Below are 22545 nucleotides of genomic sequence, written 5' to 3' on the forward strand. Positions count from 1 at the left end.
TTTGCTGAGTCTATTTTCTTGTTAGCAAATAAGGTAATGCTTCTAACTTAAATGTTATGATACTAATGCGGCAAATATCACCTTTACATCATTTTTCATTGAAAATTTTTTTTCCAACATATACTAGTTTCTACAGCTTTGACCATTGCTAAATATTTTGTGGGAAAGGACGATATTCTTGCTAAAAAATTACAAAAGACAAGTGCATATTTTATGCTATACGAGAGTGCTACGAGTCACTGAAGTATGTTTTTGAGATTCTTGTTGTGAGAAATCTGGAGAATAGGTAAAATATGGACTATCTTTTTGAGATAAGCTCGCAACTTCAAGTACTGTTATATGTAATCTTATCTTAGGATTTTGTGGAGTTCCTTATTTTTTCCTACTTCTAAGTTCTAAAAAAAATGATATGCAGTTGTTATTTATGTTTATTTAGGATTATATGTGATATACTTGGTGAAATTAAAAAAAGTATCCAAGAATCATGTCTTCTCAAGAAATTCAACTTAAAAGTTATACCAGCTCTGCAAGCTAAGGTCATTGAGCTAGCGAAATTTCTGCTAATTGATTTCTTGACCAAATCACACCACGGAATTTATGTTAATGAATTCACATGATCAATAACTATGTTATAATAACTTTTGTATGGAATTTGATAAGATGGACAGAGATAAAGACCATCAGTAAAAGAGATGGACGGAGATAACTTCTTAAGCAACATTACCTTGAGTCAACCTTCATATCATTTGACATCGGCAGACGACGAGCATAATCAATGTAACATTGGTAATCGAGTTAGTAACAACTTTCAATTTATCCATCTAATTTGCAGTCCTTGTTTATTTCTTAAAATATTGAACTTAATTATTAGTATTGTCTTTGTAGCTTGAGATTTTAGTATTTTTTAACTTTAGACATGGTTTATGATAGGATATTATGATGGTATTTGATATATATAGCTGATCTCTCTTAGTGGAATAAGGCTTGGTAGTTGTATTATTCTTATCACTTGATGGTTAAATGTTAATATACCTTCTAGATTTTTCTGAGTTAATTAGTTAATTATTGTTAATTGTTTGATTTATTATTGAGGCCTTTAAATATTTTATTGACTTATTGTTTATTGTTGTCAATTTTCTAAGTTTGTTATTATCTACGTTAATTATTTTTTGAGTTAATTAGTGTTGTATTTTCTGATTTATTAGTTTAGAAATTATTGAATTTAAATATTTAAAAATTAATTTTAAAAAAAATAATTTAAAATTTAAGTTTACTGTCGGATTTATCGTCGGATCAATCCACTCGTAACTATTAATTTAATTATTAATTAATAATATATATAATCCGACGGTAAAAATTATCAGCAAAAATTTTCCGACAATAATTAGCGGCGAACGAAAAATTTCGCCGGTAAACAATTACCGACGAGGTTTATACCGTCGGATATATTCTGACGGTAAACATATTATCGGCAGATCTTTTTGATAAATCCGCCGATAAATCCGATGGTACTCAATGTTTTTCTTGTAGTGTATTTATATTTTGAAACTAGAATTATATATAAATACGAGAAAAACTAAACCTGTATATAAAAATATGTTTATATAAAATAATAGAAACTTAATTTACAAATATTTTTCTTTTTTTTAAATAATTAAATTTTTATATATTTTTAATTTGATTTTGATATACTGTCAAATTAAAGATTTTATGCATATATTTAATTATGTATTATAATTAAAAAACTACTTTTTACATTCATAACGTAAATAGTTATTTAAAGAATAAATGTAATTAAATGACTATGTAAAAAAATATACATATTTTAATATATTAAAATTAACTTCTATGCTTTTAAACCATTATTCTACTACACAATATAATTTACAAATATTAATTACCTTCCAATCAATTAGGAAGTTTATTTGTTATAATATTTAGGACATAAAATAATTTTTTAATTCAAAATAGTTGTTACAACCAATATTATTTAAGAGATAAAAGAAAAAAATATTATATAAATTTAAAATAAAGAATATTAGTTAATAGATACATACTATTCTTTCTCATCTTAACTAATTGACAAAAAAAAATACTGATAATTTTATTTATATTTAAAAAACTAAGATTTAGTTTGATAATTAACTAATTAATTAATTTTAAAAATTATATTATTACTGGTCATTAATTTTTTATTGAGTTAATTTATTTATTTATTTTCAATTTTGATATTAAATAAAAGTTAATAAAATAAATATTACTTGTTAAATTTAATAAAAAGTTATTTTTAACATAAATTTTAAAATAAAATTTTGTAAATTTTTTGTAGGGAGAAAAATATAATTACATTAGGGACAAATATATAGAATTATTACTTTATTTTTAAACTTAGCGGGGGAAGTGTCTCTCTCTGTAATACCCTAATTAGCCTAAGCCTTACCTCGCGTCGTAAAGCAAACGTTAATCAAAGGTTACGACAGTTCTAAGCTTTTACATATAGTATATAGAAGGAATTAATAATATCTAGAAGCCCGATGAAGAATATAGCTCAAAAACAGGATTTCAAAAGCGCAAAACGTACTAACAAAGCTACTGACTTAAAGCATAAGAAACAGGTATAGAATAACAAAACATCATAGTATAATAGTATAATATCATAAGACGCTAGCCACGACTCGTGGAGTTTAAGCCGGCTAGCCATATACAGACCATATATGAGACCAGACAGTAAAAGCAGCTTATACAAGTTTTGTTCTCTCAAATACAAGCCTCTAGGCGAAACAAAATACAAAGGTGAGAGACATATTCAAAATACATCAAAGACTCAAAAGAAGTATTCGGATCCTCCACTTCTGTCACCAACCAGACAACTCACTGAGGTGGGTTGTGACCTGCATCTAAAAAACACAACAGAAATATGGTATGAGAACCGGAAGTTCTCAGTATGGTAACAATGCCCAGTGATGTAGGATATAAGACCCCAGGACGCCAAAGGCAATCCTAGATTCCATATCCATCACAAGAATTAAACTTAAAGCATTCTAAACCAAATTAGCATAATATGTAATTCCTTAACACAACTTAAGCCGTAGTACCATAAAAGGATAATCTATCTTAGGGAATTTCTACTCTAATCAAACACCGCTGTCCCACAGCCTTCACCAACCAATCCGCCGTGCGATCCCATTGCCACCGCCTTTTGAACCTCCTCAACTCCAGTAAAAAGTACAAGTATATACAATACAAGTAAAATACAAGTAGAGGCATATATAGAAATTAATACAATTAGCAATTAGACATGTTAAATAGATAAGGAAAACAATATCAAGTCGGCAAAGCATACAAACAGGTAGAAAATACATATGATAAATGCCTACCCTACTAGCTGTGATATCACATTGTCGGTTCAACTGCCAACCCGTCACATCTCCATGGAGACGTTGCCCTTCGGATTCATGGTGTGGGAACCCCCGAGATATAGTGCTCGGATCACTATCCAGGGTTTTGCGCCTGTACGCTCTGATGATCCAAAGGGATGCGAACGGGATCTATTGCCACCGACCTCACATCTAAGCGCAAGCGGGACAAACCACCGCCCTTACGCCGCCGCCGCTACCTCGACAGGCGGGATCCAACCTCGGCCCCTGCCGGGCGCATAGCGTCTCATAATCTCAATGAAAAGTGGTACAGTGATTTTCAAGACATTTTTAGTACAAGATGAATCCATCACTTCATTCAGAGTCTTCGACTCTTTTCAACCACTGTTCTTTCACATTTCAGTTCCTTGCTTCCACATCTCATTCATCAACCATTCATCACACATCATCAAACCTTCCCCAGTACAACAGAAACCTAGTACTCCATTTGCTAACTTTTTCCAAATAATAGTGTCTAAAACCCTTAAACCATTTCCCATGTTTGAGCACCCAAAAATATACCAAAAAGTCTTAAAAAGGTATTATAGAAGCTTACAACCTCGTCGGGAAGGTGAAATAGTTGAAAACAAAGCAAAATTTGAGAAACAAGGCGTGTGCGTCCGCACGCCCAGAAAATTTTTTAAAGTGTGCGTATGCACAGGGGTGTGCATATGCACAGGTGTCAAAACATAAAAAGATCTGTTCACTTGCACAACCTGTGCCAGCGCCCTCAAGCCCTAGATACCCGAAATTTTGAAGAGAATAACTTGAAGGATTTTGAGCTTACCTCTAGAGTTTCTTGGATGGATTTTGTAGAGCACTTCACAAGGAACACGTAGCCGCTGACGGCACACAAATCGGAGCTCTATAGCTCAAGATATGAGCTTGGGAAGATTGAGGTGAATAGGGTTTTCTTCTTCCTCTCCTCCCTTTCACAATTTCTGAAGTGTGTGTGTGTTTATGAGGTTAGGGTTCATTAAATGAACCTTTATATATGTTGGGTTTGGGCCCAACTTGGGTCCGGTTCAACTCGTTAGCGTTTTTAGCCCGTTTGGCCTAACTTCGAGCCAAACCTTTAAAATTAACGCCCGGTTTTCCATTTCTAATTTTTTTCTAAGGTTTTTGACTATTTCCACTTTTTCCTACGCAGCACCGGGTAGACTTGAACCGGCTCAACCGGTTCAACTGCCGGTTTACAATTTTTCACGGTTTTTCGTAGAAAATACATTTTCTGACTTAGAAAGACTCACTGAGTCTTAAAATGATGTTTAAAACCTCAAATTCTTACTCTAACTTTCCGGAATCAAATTTGGACAATATAACCACTTAATTAACCGGTCCGATTAATCGCGGTTCTTACACTCTCCTTTAAACTTGAGTCTATCTCTAGAGATATGGGTATTTATAAATATAAAATTATCTTTTTTATGGGTATAAAAATACAATTAAATTGTAATAATAAATGTTTTATTTAGATAATTGGATGAAAAAAATTCAAATTAATATTTTGTATAACATTAAATTGTATTAAAACACGTAGTGTAATAGTTTTAAGATATTAGGAAGGGAGTTTACACAAATTTTTACAAATTAGCAAGTTTTCAATATATTAAGAGTTGCTCTTTGTATTTGAATTTTTTAATCCAACCTTTCAACTAAAACATTTGTTAATATGCCATTCGATCTAAATAATAATGAGAAATGAGTATTTATAAACTTAAAAATATAATTTTTAAAAATTAGATTAATTTAAAAATAAAAAATAAATTGATAATATTTTAATAGTAATTTTTTTATAATAATATATATATCTCATTTCTATTTTTTAACTCTATATATCAGACGGCACACTTTTTTACTTTCTTCGCAAGCATAGTTTGACTCTTATAGTTTTATGAGGCTTACAAATTATGTAAGAACCCGATTTTCAGTAAACAGATTTTTCTGGCTATTTTAAAATTTATTTTTCAAAATTCTAAACCACAGCCAATAAGAAATAGTGAGGCTAGCACAATGATAAAAAAACAAAATTAAAGAAAAAAATGAAAAATTAAATAGAAAAAGATAATTAATAAGGTCAAAATTGACTTTATGAGGGTAATTAATCCCCTAAGTCAAGTTTGACTAGTAAATAATAAATATTTGCTTACCATTGGTTTATTTTTCTCATTAGAGACTTTTGAGCCTGAAATTCACTTTTAGTGACGGTTATGCGTGCGCCGAGAAAAAACTCTTGTAACTGAAAACTTTGAAACCAGTGGTAAAAATGATTTCTACCTTGGTAATTGTATCCCAAGATTAATATTAGCCATCCATTCATAATTTATTTCTTTAAGTATAAATTTTAGCCATTAATTATTTTACCACACGATAAAATTTACTCCGAATCGAATTTCTGACTAGTATTCCGCAAACGACTCCTAGAGATCCCAAATCTTCTTACTTGTGATCCAAAATTATATTTATAATAAAGTTTCGGGCCTAAATAAAAGTTTTAGTAAAAATTAGAAGTAAAATGGTAAAAAGCGGTAACTAGAATAAGTAAATAAATTAATAAAGGATAAAATTATCTTTTAGGTTCCTAAGGGTAGAATTGGCATTAACTAAAATTATTATAGATAATTTGGTCATATAAAAATATTAGTATTAACCCGGTAACATTTTGACGGTAAATCAAGTTAAACGGTAAAACTAGAGTACTTAGGGGCATGTTAGTAATTTTAGGCATAAAGTTAAAATTAAAAATTAATAATTAATTTACTGAAGGGTAAGAAGGTCTTTTACAAAAAAAATATGAGGGTAAAATATTGAAGTAATAACGCTAATGGTGAAAGCATCACTAAAAGCCTAAAGAAAACTAGAAAAACGAAGTTATGTACAAAAAGGATAAAATTGAAAATGTACAAAAATACCAAGAGCAAAATGGTAAAATACATGACAAGGCTGAGAAATTTTAAAAAAAGATCGGGCACAAGTTATTTAAAAAGAAGGGTAGAGAAGTCCCTTAGGGATGAATTTTATTGAGATATGCTGCGAAAAAAAAATGTAAACCTTAATATGCTTGAGGTTGTTTAGAGGCGGGTATTATCCACTGACTGCTAAAACTTTGTTTCCCTTTTGTGCGTATATTATGATGTCAAGTTTGCGATGATTGCGTGTTGTCACGCACTGGTGGTATTTTTAACTACATTAACGCATATGTACGGATGGACGCAATCGGAAAACCATATCTAGGACTAGTTCCTAGGTAACGTCGGGTTGCGGATAGTCAACCGACGTATGAGTTCATGGCCTGCATAGGACCAGGCACGCATCATACTTGGTTTCTGCATTTATCTGTGATTGTGATTTATCTCTACTTCCTGTACTTCGTGTTTGTTTACTATTCTGCTATATACTTGTGCTTGTACTTGTTTGTGTGACTTACCGACCTAGAAAGTCTTAGACTTAAATTATGAAACCCCTTAGGATTCCTATGTAGTATCCTGCTAGGAACCCTAGATTCTCACCCTTTACTTCCCCATTCCGCAGATGCAAACCGGCAAGATCTTCTTTGAGTCTCTAGCCTTGGGACTAGCGAGTAGCAATAGCATTACTGGAGGGTCAGAGCGACTTCTTTTACTTCCACACAACACTTTTGTGTTTCTTCAGCTACCAGAGATCGATGTCCAGCAATAGTTATAGTAGTAGCAAGTAGTAGTAGTAGTCTTTTCCCTCACTCTATATAGACTTTTAGAGGGTTAGGTGTTTTTGTAAATACCTATGTAAACAAGTTAGAATAGGTACTAGACTAGAGTGACTCTTTTGAGTCGAGGCCTGTTAGTTTAAATATGGACTCTATAAATATTTTCATGAATAAGCGAAACAACCCGGTGTGAACTATAATGTACTAAATGAGCTTTCGGGCATATATGTATGATATTACTATGTTTTCTGTATTTTTTATGCTTCATGTATATATTATCTATTTAACAATTACCTATTTTTTTATATCTATATGTCTGACACGAGATCTCGACTAGCGCTACAGGCTCATATGTATGTATTTAATATAAGGTCTAAAGTCTTTAGGAAAAGCCGTGTAGTAGTGCCTGGCGGCTAGCATTGGTCATGACGTGCTAGGAGCTGGGTCGTTACAAATGGTATTAGAGCAGTTTATCGTTGGTAGAGCCTAGGGATGGACTAACCATGTTTCACTGCATGCTCTGCTTGTGTATTTCCATGCTGCTAGGATATCTCTAATGATACATTTTGCATGATGGACTGTGAGCATTTATTTTGAAAATGTTAGCACTTAAACTGGATCTGTTAAGACTGATCACCTTAACGTTGATCATTTGGTGTTAACAGAACCTCGATGTTTGCAAACAATCGTAGCCCACGTCAAGCGAGTCCGAGTTTCAAGCCGGCATTTGATCTGGCAGCCTTGTTAAAATCTATGAACCCAATGGTTGTAGTTGTGAGTGATTTCATCGCTGCAACCAATAGAGCAGTGGAAAGAATGGAATGATAGCAGAGGAACGGTAATGGGAACGGCCATGGAAATGGAAACGGTCGGAAAATAATTCACTCAAGGGGGAAAGGCTAATGACTTTGGCATTTTTCCTTAAAGTTAATCTGCCTAATTTCTCTGGAACTTCCAATCCGACCGGGATAGATGATTGGTTTTGTACCATGGAACGGGCTCTGTAAGTGCAACATGTTCCTAAAGGATAACAAGTGAAGTTTGACACTTATATACTAAAGGGGAATGCACAACATTGGTGGCAGGGAGTGAGCCAGCTGTTGGAACAAGAATGCGCTGATATCACTTGGGCTAACTTCTGCACTGAGTTCTACAAGAAGTATTTTCCTTCATCCGCTCACACTGCCAAGGAGTTGGAATTGCTGCAATTGAGCCAAGAAAGCATGACGGTGGCTGAGTACACCTGGATATTCGAGGACTTGTGCCAATTTTTGAAGGTGTTCCAGGGAAATCTTGCAGAATATGAGGAGTGGAAGTGTATTAAGTATGAGGGAGGCCTCAGAGAGGAGTTGTTAGCCTTAGTGGGTCCAATGGAGATTAGGAACTTTGCTGAATTAGTCAATAAGAGTCATCTGGCGGAGGAATGTTTAAAGAAGTTGGCAGTTGTACGAGCAAATCGTCGAGAGGCTGCACAACAAGGTTTCGATCGGACACTAGCCCCTCGGGATAGAGATTTCAAATCTAACAGGCAACAACAACGCTGGAACTGACCTGGAGGCGACCTTCTGATGAGTGGATATTATATACGCTTTTTGGCATCACTTTCATATAGTTTTTAGTAGTTTTTGTTAGTTTTTATTGAGTTTTATTAGGTTTTAGTATTAAAATCATATTTTTGGATTCTAGTATGAGTTTTTGTGTCTTCGTACAATTTCAGGTATTTTCTGGCTAAAATTGAGGAGTTGGAGCAGAAGTCTGATTCAGAGACAGAGAAAGCACTGCAGATGCTGTACAGATCTGACCTGCCTACATTCGGAAGAGCTTTTCTGGAGCTACAGAAATTCAAATGGAGCGCTCTCAATGGCTATGGAAAGCTGACTTCCAGAGATTTCTAGAAATATATAATAGTCCATACTTTGCTTCGGATTAGAAGGCCCAAAACTGGCATCCAACGCCAGCTTCCTTCCCCCTTCCAGGCGTCCAGCGCCCAAAGAGCAGAGCCCAGCGTTCAAAGGCCCAGAGAGGACCCTCTAGCTGGCGTTCCACGCCCAAGGAGCCTCATAGCACATGGATCTCATCAAAGCTCAGCCCAAACACTCACCAACTAGGCCCTAGAAGTGAATTTTAGCATTAAATAGACCACTTTACCCTTACTAGTCATCTGTTTAGTATTTAAAGTGTATTTTACAGGAGACATCATAGATCATTCAGCCCTATTTTTGTTTTACAATTCTTTTTACTTTCAGTTTGAGTTTTTAAACCTCCTAGGTTGAGGGGAGGAGCCCTGCTGAGTCCTATGAATTAATAAAAGTATTACTGTTTCTTCTTCGATCCTGTTTGATCTATCTCTAAGATGTGTATCCCCATCTTCATCGTGGTAAATAGGATAATCTAACAAATTAGCTCTGTTCATCACATTAAGACGAACGTGCCTGACAAACACCCGCGTCTATTTAGGTTCGTGTGAATACTCGGAAGGAAAAGCACGAGCGAACAGCTATGTTTATACATCTCTCAGACGGTTAATCCATGACTTCGTTGGGAACTTCTCGGGACACCGGTTCAGCCGATTTTCGAGGAGATTAGGGTCTCCATGGTATAGGCTAGAATCCAAAGAAGCAGTGTTCTCTGATCCGGAGGATTCGACTTTGTCTGTGGCTAATAAACCACTATTTTATGGTTTATCTTGTACTCAATTGAGTGGTTTTTATTAACTCTTTACCCACTTATTCATATTATTTGCATGGTTTTACATTTACCTTCCTAATTATGTGCTTTGATTGAAAACATGCTTCTTTGATCTTATATTTGCCTATTATTAATCCTCTCTTATTACCATTAGATGCCTTGATATGTGTGTTAAGTGATTTCAGAGATTACAGGGCAGGAATGGCTCAGAGGATGAAATGGAAGCATGCAAAAGTGGAAGGAATACAAGAAGTTGGAGAAATTGCTAAGCTGTCCAGCCTGACCTCTTCGCACTCAAACGGCTACATAGGTCCAAATGACGCGGTTCCAGTTGCGTTGGAAAGCTAACGTCCGGGGCTTCGATTTGATATATAATATGTTATAGTTTCCCTGAAGCTAGGCAACGCAACCGCGTGATTCATGCGGCCGCGTCGCAATGACGGAAATCCAGCGTGGCAAAATTCGAACCCAGCGAATTCTGGACTGTTTTTGACCCAGTTTGCGGCCCAGAAAATACAGATTAGAGGCTATAAAGTGGGGGAATGCATCCATTCATAAGGAGGCTCTCATATTTACAATTTTTTAGGAGTAGATGTAGTTTTTAGAGAGAGAGGTTCTCTCTTCTCTCTTAGGATTAGGATTTAGGATTTCTCTTAGTTTTAGAGTGACTCTCAATCTCAGGTTCAATGTTCTTTTATTGCTTTTCTCAATTTTGTTTATGACTCTCTATGTTTAGATTGATTTTCTATTTAATATATTTCTTGAGGTATTTCAGACTTATGATTGCTCCTTTTTATTATATAAATAATTTGGATTTTTCTCTTTTGGCTTTGGTTGAGACATTGGTAACTCTTGAGTTATCAAACTCATTGTTGATTGAAAATTGGAATTAATTTGTCCACTTAACTTAACTTCATAGTTAGAGGTTAATAAGGTGGGGGAAGAATCCAATTCTCATCACAATTGATAAGGATAACTAGGATAGGACCTCCAGTTCTTATACCTTGCCAAGAGATTTTATTTTATTATTATTATTTTATTTTATTTGTCATATAACATATTCCCACCTTACTTCCTAAACCCCAATTTATAAACTCATAACAAATAATAAGAACATACTTCCCTGCAATTCCTTGAGAAGACGACCCGAGGTTTAAATACTCGGTTATCAATTTTAAAGGGGTTTGTTACTTGTGACAACTAAAAACGTTTGTACGAAGGGATTTCTGTCGGTTTAGAAACTATATCTACAACGCGACTGTTTTTATGACATTCTTTACTGGCAAAAATCCTAACGTCAGTGGTGCTTCAAGTAGGATCACCAGGAGAATGACTTGCTAAGCGCTTCACCCTTCGTCAGATTGGATGACCACGGCCAATGGCGTTCAATCTGTAGCAGAGGAGATCAATGACCATGGCCCATGGCGTTGATGACATACAGCCTGCCATAGAAGAAGATCATTTACAAGCAAAGAAGACAGTAGTACCAGAGTTCATTCAGAAAGACAAAGCAACTCCAATCCTTAACCCTATTCATATTAGTATTTTCTACCTCTTTTGCTTTATTCCTTTCATGTACAACATTACTATTAATTGTTCAACAACCTTCTGATTCCGCCTGACTAAGACCTGCAAGACAACCATAGTTTGCTTCAAGCCACAATCCTCGTGGGATCGACCCTGACTCGCTCAGGTATTACTTGGACGACCTAGTGCACTTGATGGTACTGCTGCTGTACATAAAGTGTAGGGGATTGCGTACGCACGCACCAAATTTTTGGCGCCGTTGCCGTCGATTGTTGAGTTTGGACAAACTATCGGATTGTCTTGCTCCCTAGATTAGGTAATTTTTATTTTTATTTGAGTCTTTTATTTTTGTTTTCTTCTTCTAAATTTTCGAAAATTTTAAAAATCTTTTCAAAAATATTTTTTTATTTTCTTTGTTTAATCCTTGTTCTTAGTTTGAGTCACAGAGTTAATGTTCTTGTTGAGTCTTGCATTTTCTTTGAGTCCTATTTTCTAAAAATTTTCAAAAATAATTTTTCTTTGCTTAAATCTTGTTTCAATTTCTAAGTTTGGTGTTTTCTTGTTATTTTCCTTTTATTTTTCAAAAATTTTGTTTGGTTTTCTAAAAAATTTTAAGTTTGGTGTTCTTTTTAAATTCTTGAGTTCTTTGAGTCTTTAATTCTTCTTCTTTGTGTTCTTGTATTTCTTCAACGTGTTCTTGAGTCTTGTATGTGTTTAGATCTTAAAATTTTTAAGTTTGGTGTCCCCTTGTGTTTCCCTCCAAATTTTCGAAAATAAAGGGGTGTTAGATCTAAAAATTTTAAGTCTTGTGTCTTTTTTGTGTTTTTCTCTTTCATCATAAAATTCAAAAAAATAAAAAATATCTTTTCTAACTAATTTCTAAACATAATTTTCGAAAATTACATATAAAATTCAGATTTTAATTATTAATATTTTATCTTATCATATCTTAGTTTTCAAGTTTTCAAAAATAAAAATCATATATTTTTCATAAAAATCGTATCTTTTTCAAAAAAACCTTATCTTTTTCAAAATCTCATCATATCTTTTTCAAAATTCAAAAATCTTATCTTATCTTTTTTAAATTTCAAAATTTTCTTTTTCAAAATTAAATTTCTTATCTTATCTTTTTCTAATTTCAAAATTCAATTTCAAATCTTTTCTTATCTTATCTTCTATTTTATTTTAAATTTCAAATCTTTTCTTCTCTCTCTTACTTTTCAAAACCTCCTAACTAACTTTTCCCTCCTTAATTTTCGAAAATAATATCTTCTTCTCTCTCTTCGTTTTCAAAACTACCTAACTAACTCTCTTCTCTTCTTAATTTTTGAAAACATCTCTCCTTATTCTCTCTCTTCTTTTATGGCAGAAGCACTGTGAAAGAGCAAAACCGTCGGCTTAGAATTTTTCCACAAATGTAAGATTGGCGTTGCAAGTATAGTTCTAAGCCAACAAGTAATGCTCATTCAAATTTTAAATCAAAAGGTGTCACAATTCAAATCAAATTAAACCGAGAGTATTTAGACTCCCGAGTCGTCTTCCCTAGGAGTTGCAATAAAATGTTCTATTATTGGCTATGGAGGAAACAAGGGGGATTTGATTGATTGTAAGAGGCAAGAAATGTAATTGACAATAAAATAAACAAGCATGCAAGGAATTAAATGGAAAGCAAATAAAAGCAACAACATTGGAAATTAAATGACAAGAAAGAGACTATTGGAAAGAATTGGGGAACTATGGATTCCTATCCTAACTATGGACTACTGATGAGCGGATAATTTATACGCTTTTTGGCACTGTTTTTATTATGTTTTTAGTATATTTTAATTAGTTTTTATTATATTTTTATTAGTTTTTATTTAAAATTCACTTGTCTGGACTTTACTATGAGTTTGTGTGTTTTTCTGTGATTTCAGGTATTTTCTGGCTAAAATTGAGGGACTTGAGCAAAAATCTGATTCAGAGGCTGAAAAAGGACTGCAGATGTTGTTGGATTCTGACCTCCCTGCACTCAAAGTAGATTTTCTGGAGCTACAGAAGCCCAACTGGCACGCTTTCAATTGCGTTGGAAAGTAGATATCCTGGGCTTTCCAGCAATATATAATAGTTCATACTTTTCCCTAGATTTGATGGCCCAAACAGGCGTTCCAAGTCAGCTCAAGAATTCTGGCGTTTAACGCCAGAACTGGCATAAAAACTGGAGTTAAACGCCCAAACTGGCACAAAAGCTGGCGTTTAACTCCAAGAAAAGTCTCTACACATGAAAGCTTCAATGCTCAGCCCAAGCACACACCAAGTGGGCCCTGGAAGTGGATTTTCACACTAAACACCCTAACTTACTCATTTTCTGTAACCCTAGGTCACTAGTTTACTATAAAAACTACTTTTACTAATTCATTTGGTACCTCATGACACCTTACACGTTTTATATTATATTCTCTACGGCATGAGTCTCTAAACCCCATTGTTGGGGGTGAGGAGCTCTGCTGTTCCTTATGAATTAATGCAATTACTACTGTTTTCCATTCTATCACGCTTGCTTCTATTCTAAGATATTCATTCGCACTTCAACCTGATGAATGTGATGATCCGTGACACTCATCATCATTCTCACCTATGAACGCGTGCCCGATAACCACCTCCGTTCTATCTTAGATTGAATGCATATCTCTTAGCCTCATGATTCAGATCAGAGTCTTCGTGGTATAAGTTAAAATTATTGGCGGCCATTCCTGAGATCCGGAACATCTAAACCTTGTCTGTGGTGTTCTGAGTAGGATCTGGGAAGGGATGACTGTGACGAGTGGTGCACGAAATTGTGTTGTCCAGGCTCGAACAATCCCTGGTAATGGCTCCAAAGCTTGGTGCTTTGATCTTAATTTATAGTTGACACAACTTCAATACAACTAACCAGCAAGTGCACTGGGTCGTCCAAGTAATACCTTACGTGAGTAAGGGTCGAATCCCACGGAGATTGTTGGTATGAAGCAAGCTATGGTCACCTTGCAAATCTCAGTCAGGCGGATTTAAACATGATACTTTATTAGATTAAAATAAACAATAAAAGGGATAGAGATACTTATGTAGATTCATTGGCAGGGATTTCAGATAAGCGAATGGAGATGCTCTTCATTCCTCTGAACCTCTGCTTTCCTGCTATCTTCATCCAATCAGTCTTACTCCTTTCCATGGCTGGCTGTATGCAAGGGCATCACCGTTGTCAGTGGCTACATCCCCTTCTCTCAGTGAATCATATGCTCACGCACCCTGTCACGGCACGGCTATTCATCTGTCGGTTCTCGATCATGCTGGAATAGGATTCACCCTCCTTTTGCGTCTGTCACTAACGCCCAGCACTCGCGAGTTTGAAGCTCGTCACAGTCACTCAATCATTGAATCCTACTCAGAATACCACAGACAAGGTTTAGACCTTCCGGATTCTCTTGAATGCCGCCATCATTCTAGCTTACGCCACGAAGATTCCTGTTAGGAGATCTAAGAGATATTCATTCTAGCTTATTTCATGTAGAACGGGAGTGTTTGTCAGGCACGTGTTCATAGGGGAGATGGTGATGAGCGTCACACATAATCATCACCTTCATCGCGTTCTTGGGTGCGAATGGATATCTTAGAACGAAATAAGAAGAATTGAATAGAAAACAGTAGTACTTTGCATTAATCTTTGAGGAACAGCAGAGCTCCACACCTTAATCTATGGAGTGTAGAAACTCTACCGTTGAAAATACATAAGTGAAAGGTCCAGGCATGGCCGAGATGGCCAGCCCCCTAAAGCGTGATCAAAGGATCATAAGGTAATCCAAAGATGCCAAATACAATAGTAAAAGGTCCTATTTATAATAAACTAGTCACTAGGGTTTACATGAGTAAGTAATTGATGTACAAATCCACTTCCGGGGCCCACTTGGTGTGTGCTTGGGCTTGGACTTGAGTGTTACACGTGCAGAGGCCATTTGTGGAGTTGAACGCCAGTTTCTGTGCCAGTTTGGGCGTTCAACTCTGGTTTTGGATCCTTTTCTGGCGCTGGATGCCAGATTTGGGCAGAAGGCTGGCGTTGAACGCCAGTTTACGTCGTCAATTCTTGGCCAAAGTATGGACTATTATATATTGCTGGCAAGCCCTGGATGTCTACTTTCCAAAGCAATTGGAAGCGCGCCATTTCGAGTTCTGTAGCTCCAGAAAATCCACTTTGAGTGCAGGGAGGTCAGAATCCAACAGCATCAGCAGTCCTTTTTCAACCTCTGAATCTGATTTCTGCTCAAGTCCCTCAATTTCAGCCAGAAAATACCTGAAATCACAGAAAAACACACAAACTCATAGTAAAGTCCAGAAATGTGAATTTAACATAAAAACTAATGAAAACATCCCTAAAAGTGACTAGATCCTACTAAAAACATACTAAAAACAATGCCAAAAAGCGTATAAATTATCCGCTCATCACAACACCAAACTTAAATTGTTGCTTGTCCCCAAGCAACTGAAAATCAAATAGGATAAAAAGAAGAGAATATACTATAAATTCCAAACTATCAATGAAACATAGCTTCAATCAAATGAGCGGGACTTATAGCTTTTTGCCTCTTGAATAGTTTTGGCATCTCACTTTATCCATTGAGGTTCAGAATGATTGGCATCTATAGGAACTCAGAGTTCAGATAGTGTTATTGATTCTCCTAGTTCAGTATGATGATTCCTGAACACAGCTATTTTATGAGTCTTGGCCGTGGCCCTAAGCACTTTGTTTTCCAGTATTACTACCGGATACATAAATGCCACAGACACATAATTGGGTGAACCTTTTCAGATTGTGACTCAGCTTTGCTAAAGTCCCCAATTAGAGGTGTCCAGGGTTCTTAAGCACACTCTTCTTTTGCTTTGGACCTTGACTTTAACCGCTCCGTCTCAAGTTTTCACTTGACACCTACACGCCACAAGCACATGGTTAGGGACAGCTTGGTTTAGCCGCTTAGACCAGGATTTTATTCCTTTAGGCCCTCCTATCCACTGATGCTCAAAGCCTTGGGATCCTTTTTATTTGCCCTTGCCTTTTGGTTTTAAGGGTTATTGGCTTTTTCTGCTTGCTTTTTCTTTTTCTTTCTATTTTTTTTCTAATTTTTTTTTTCGCCTATTTTTTTTTCTATTTTTTTTTCTGCAAGCTTTGTTCTTTGCTGCTTTTTCTTGCTTCAAGAATCATTTTTATGATTTTTCAGATTATCAAATAACATGTCTCCTAGTCATCATTCTTTCAAGAGCCAACATATTTAACATTCTTAAACAACAACTTCAAAAGACATATGCACTGTTCAATCATACATTCAGAAAATAAGAAGCACTGTCACCACATCAATATAATTAAACTAAGTTCAAGGATAAATTCAAAACTCATGTTCTTCTTGTTCTTTTAAATTAAAACAGTTTTTATTTTAAGAGAGGTGATGGATTCATAGGACATTCATAACTTTAAGACAGAGTTACTAACTACTAATGATCATGTAATGAAGACACAAACATAGATAAGCACATAACATATAAAAACGAAAAACAGAGAAAGTAAGAACAAGGAATGAGTCCACCTTAGTGATGTCCTTGAGCTCTTCTATGTCTCTTCCTTGTCTTTGCTGCTCCTTCTTCATTGCTTTTAGATCTTCTCTGATTTCATGAAGGATGATGGAGTGCTCTTGATGTTCCACCCTTAGTTGCTTCCAATAATTGTGTGGAAGAAAATGTATCCCCTGAGGTATCTCAGGGATCTCTTGATTTGCAGTCAAATGTTCTACCACTGAGCTATAGACCCTTGATGGAAGCTTTTGTCTTCCCTTTCCTCTTTCTAGAGGCTTCTCTGGCCTTAGGTGCCATCAATGGTTATGGAAAAAACAAAAAAGCTATGCTTTTACCACACCAAACTTAGAATGGTGCTCACCCTCGAGCAAAAGAAGAAAGAATAGAAGAATAAGAAGAAGATATGGAGGAGATGAATGGGAGTGTGTATTCGGCCGTATGGGTGGGATTGGGTGGGAGAGAGATGTTGAATTTTGAAGGTAGTGGGTGTATGGGTGTGAGTGGTAAATGGAAAACAGAAGGGATGATCATGAATGAAAAGAGAGATGATGAGGTAGGTGGGGATCCTGTGGGGTCCACAGATCCTGGGATGATCCTGTGGGGTCCACAGATCCTGAGGTGTCAAGGCATTTACATCCCTGCACCAAATTAGGCATGTAAAATGCCTTTGCACACAACTCTGGGCGTTCAGCGCCAGGTTGGTGCCCATTTTGGGCGTTCAACGCCCCTTTGCTGCCATTTCTGGCGTTGAACGCCAGAACCATGCTTGTTTTGGGCGTTCAATGCTAGGATGCTCCCATTCTGGGCGTTCAGTGCCAGAACTATGCTCTGTTCTGGCATTTGAACGCCAGACAGATGCTCCTCCAGGGTGTGATTTTTCTTCTGCTGTTTTTGATTCCGTTTTCAATTTTTCTATTTATTTTGTGACTCCACATGATCATGAACCTAAGAAAACATGAAAAATAAGAATTAGATAAACATTGGGTTGCCTCCCAACAAGCGCTTCTTTAATGTCAATAGCTTGACAGTGGGCTCTCATGGAGCCTCACAGATGTGCAGAGCTTTGTTGAGACTCTCCAACACCAAACTTAGAGTTTGGATATGGGAGTTCAACACCAAACTTAGAGTTTGGTTGTGGCCTCCCAACACCAAACTTAGAGTTTGACTGTGGGGGCTCTGGTTGACTCTGCTTGGAGAGAAGCTTTTGTTGCTTCCTCTCCATGGTTGCAGAGGGAGATCCTTGAGTTTTGAATACAAGGGAGTTCTCATTCCATTGAAGGAATATTTCACCTCTGTCAACATCAATCACAGCTCTTGCTGTGGCCAGGAAAGGTCTTCCTAGGATGATGGATTCATCCTCTTCCTTTCCAGTATCCAGGACTATGAAATCAGCAGGGATGTAAAGGCCCTCAACCTTTACTAAAACGTCCTCTACTTGTCCATATGCCTGTTTTCTTGAGCTGTCTGCCATCTCTAATGAGATTTTAGCAGCTTGCACCCCATAGATTCCCAGTTTCTCTATTACAGAGAGGGGCATGAGGTTTATTCCTGAACCAAGGTCACACAGAGCTTTAAAGATCATGGTGCCTATGGTGCAGGGTATTATGAACTTTCCAGGATCCTGTCTCTTCTAAGGCAATGTCAGTTGATCCAGATCACTTAGTTCATTGATGAACAAGGGAGGTTCAACTTCCCAAGCATCAATGCCAAACAATTTGGCATTCAGCTTCATGATTGCACCAAGAAACTTGGCAGTTTGCTCTTCAGTGACATCCTCATTCTCTTCAGAAGAGGAATACTCATCAGAGCTCATGAAGGGCATAAGGAGGTTCAATGGGATCTCTATAGTCTCTAGATGAGCCTCAGAGTCCTTTGATTCCCCAGAGAGAAGCTCCTTATTGATCACTGGACGTCCCAGGAGGTCTTCCTCCTTGGGATTCACGTCCTCTCCTTTCCTCACAGGTTCGGCCATGGCACTTATGTCAATGGCCTTGCACTCTCCTTTTGGGTTCTCTTCTGCATTTCTTGGGAGAGTACTAGGAGGGATTTCAGTGATCCTTTTACTCAGCTGGCCCACTTGTGCTTCCAAATTTCTAATGGAAGACCTTGTTTCATTCATGAAACTTACAGTGGCCTTAGATAGATCAGAGACTAGATTTGCTAAATTAGAAGCATTTTGTTCAGAGTTCTCTGTCTGTTGCTGAGTTGATGATGGAAAAGGCTTGCTATTGCTAAACCTGTTTCTTCCACCATTATTAAAGCCTTGTTGGGGCTTTTGATCCTTCCATGAGAAATTTGGATGATTTCTCCATGTTGAGTTATAGGTGTTTCCATAAGGTTCACCTAAGTAATTTACCTCTGCTCTTGCAGGGTTCTCAGGATCATAGGCTTCTTCTTCAGAAGATGCCTCTTGAGTACTGTTGGATGCAGCTTGCATTCCATTCAGACTCTGAGAGATCATATTGACTTGCTGAGTCAATATTTTATTCTGAGCCAATATGGCATTCAGAGTATCAACTTCAAGAACTCCCTTCTTCATAGGCGTCCCATTGATTACAGGATTCCTTTCAGAAGTGTACATGAACTGGTTATTAGCAACCATGTCAATGAGTTCTTGAGCTTCTGCAGGCGTTTTCTTTAGGTGAATGGATCCACCTGCAGAAGTGTCCAGTGACATCTTTGATAGCTCAGACAGACCATCATAGAATATATCCAGGATGGTCCATTCTGAAAGCATGTCAGAAGGACACTTTTTGGTCAACTGTTTGTATCTTTCCCAAGCTTCATAGAGAGATTCACCTTCTTTCTGTCTGAAGGTTTGAACATCAGCTCTAAGCTTGCTCAGCTTTTGAGGAGGAAAGTACTTGGCTAAGAAAGCCGTGACCAGCTTATCCCAAGAGTTCAGGCTGTCTTTAGGTTGAGAATCCAACCATAATCTAGCTCTGTCTCTTACAGCAAAAGGGAAAAGCATGAGCCTGTAGACTTCAGGATCTACTCCATTAGTCTTAACAGTATCACATATCTGCAAGAATTCAGTTAAGAACTGAAAAGGATCTTCAGATGGAAGTCCATGAAACTTGCAGTTCTGCTGCATCAGAGAAACTAATTGAGGTTTCAGCTCAAAGTTGTTTGCTCCAATGGCAGGAATGGAGATGCATCTTCCATGTAAATTGGAATTAGGTGCAGTAAAGTCACCAAGCATCCTCCTTTCATTATTATTATTTTCGGCTGCCATCTCCTCTGCTTGTTCAAAAATTTCTGAAAGGTTATCTCTGGATTGTTGTATTTTAGCTTCTCTTAATTTTCTCTTCAGAGTCCTTTCAGGTTCTGGATCTGCTTCCACAAGAATGTTCTTGTCCTTGCTCCTGCTCATATGACAAAGAAGAAGGCACAGAAAAATAATAATAATAATAGAGATCCTTTATACCACAGTATAGGGATCCCTTTGTGAGTGGAAGAAAAGAGGTGGAGATAAAGAATGTGATGTAAAGGAAGAAACACTACTGTGAGGATTGGAATGTGAGATGAGATGTTAGGATATGAATGAATAAATAGAATGAGACGGGGGAGGAATAATTTTCGAAAATTATTTTGAAAAAGAGTTAGTGATTTTTGAAAATTGGTTTTTGAAAATTAGTTAGTATTTTTCGAAAATTTTTGAATTCAAAAATAAAAAATAAAAATAATTAGTTAATTAAAAAGAAATTTTTGAAAAAGAGGGAAGATATTTTCGAAAATTGAGAGAGAGAGAGTTAGTTAGGTGGTTTTGAAAAAGTTAAGAAACAAACAAAAAGTTAGTTAGTTAGTTGAAACAAATTTTGAAAAGATAAGAAGTTAGGAAGTTAGAAAAGATATTTTGAAAAGATATTTTTGAAAAAGATAAGATGAGAAGATATTTTTGAAAAGATATGATAGAAATTAGTTTTGAAAAAGATTTGATTTTTTTTTAAAATCACAATTAATGACTTGATTCATAAGAAATCACAAGATATGATTCTAGAACTTAAAGTTTGAATCTTTCTTAACAAGTAAGTAACACACTTCAAATTTTTGAATCAAAATATAAATTGATCATGTTATTTTCGAAAATTTGGTCTAAAAATAAGAAAAAGATTTTTGAAAAATATTTTTGAAATTTTCGAAAATAACTAAGAATTTTGAAAAAGATTTGATTTTTGAAAAAGATTTTGAAAAAGATAAGATTTTCAAATTGAAAATTTGATTTGACTTATGAGAAACAATTTGATTTTAAAAATTTTTGAAAAAGTCAATCCAAATTTTCGAATTTGATGAGAGAAAAAGGGAAAGATATTTTTTTTTTATTTTTGAATTTTTATGATGCAAGAGAAAAACACTTAAAAGATGCAATGCATGAAATTTTTAGATCAAAACAATGAATGCATGCATGAATGCTATGAATGTCAAGATGAACACCAAGAACACTATGAAGAATATGATGAACATCAAGAACATATTTTTGAAAAATTTTTGATGCAAAGAAAACATGTAAGACACCAAACTTAGAATTCTTTAATGCTTATGCACTAAGAATTCAAGAATGCATATGATAAACATGAAAAGACACAAAACAAAAAATCATCAAGATCAAACAAGAAGACATACCAAGAACAACTTGAAGATCATGAAGAACACTATGAATGCATGATATTTTCGAAAAAATGCAAGATGCATATGCAAGTGACACCAAACTTATAATGTGACTCAAGACTCAAACAAGAAACAGAAAATATTTTTGATTTTTATGATTTTCTAAATTTTTTTGGATTTTTATTTATATTTTTCGAAAATTTAAAAGAAAAATAAGGATTCCAAAATTTTTAATATGAATTCCAGGAATCTTGCCATGTTAGTCTAAAGCTTCAGTCCAGGAATTAGACATGGCTCACTAGCCAGCCAAGCTTTCAATGAAAGCTTCAGTCCAAAACACTAGACATGGCCAATGGCCAGCCAAGCTTCAGCAGGTGATCGTGGATCAACAGCGGGTAGATCAGGAACAGTAGCAGGTGGATTAGCTCCAACTAGCTTGCTCTTGATAACCAATTGCAAGCCTCAGTCCAAATAAATTTAGACATGGCTTTACAGCCAGCCAGGCTGCAACATATAATTACATGGGCTGATGTGATTAGTTGAATACCAATCCCAAAGCAGTTTGGGTATGGCTTTACAGCCAGATATGATTCAACATATTTCATGAAACACTAGAATTCATTCTTAAAAATTTTTGAAGCCATAGAATAATTTATTTTTGAAAACATTTTTATTTATTTATTTATTTTTTCGAAAATAGATTTCAAAATTTTGAAAATATTTTTGAAAAATTTTTGAAAAGAAAATAAAAAGAAAATTACCTAATCTGAGCAACAAGATGAACCGTCAGTTGTTCATACACAAACAATCCCCGGCAACGGCGCCAAAAACTTGGTGCACGAAATTGTGTTGTCCAGGCTCGAACAATCCCTGGTAATGGCTCCAAAGCTTGGTGCTTTGATCTTAATTTATAGTTGACACAACTTCGATACAACTAACCAGCAAGTGCACTGGGTCGTCCAAGTAATACCTTACGTGAGTAAGGGTCGAATCCCACGGAGATTGTTGGTATGAAGCAAGCTATGGTCACCTTGCAAATCTCAG

The 22545-nt window shown here is 35.8% G+C and overlaps 1 non-coding gene across 1 annotated transcript; it reads left to right on the forward strand.

Moving 5' to 3' along the window:
- The first annotated feature begins 19624 nt into the window (after positions 1–19624).
- Positions 19625–19732, forward strand: LOC112788236 (small nucleolar RNA R71). Its single transcript, XR_003195609.1, has one exon. It is a non-coding gene; the product is annotated as a small nucleolar RNA R71 (small nucleolar RNA).
- Positions 19733–22545: the final 2813 nt, after the last annotated feature.

This window comes from Arachis hypogaea, chromosome 20, assembly GCF_003086295.3.
Source record: "Arachis hypogaea cultivar Tifrunner chromosome 20, arahy.Tifrunner.gnm2.J5K5, whole genome shotgun sequence".
Classification (NCBI taxonomy): Eukaryota; Viridiplantae; Streptophyta; class Magnoliopsida; order Fabales; family Fabaceae; genus Arachis; species Arachis hypogaea.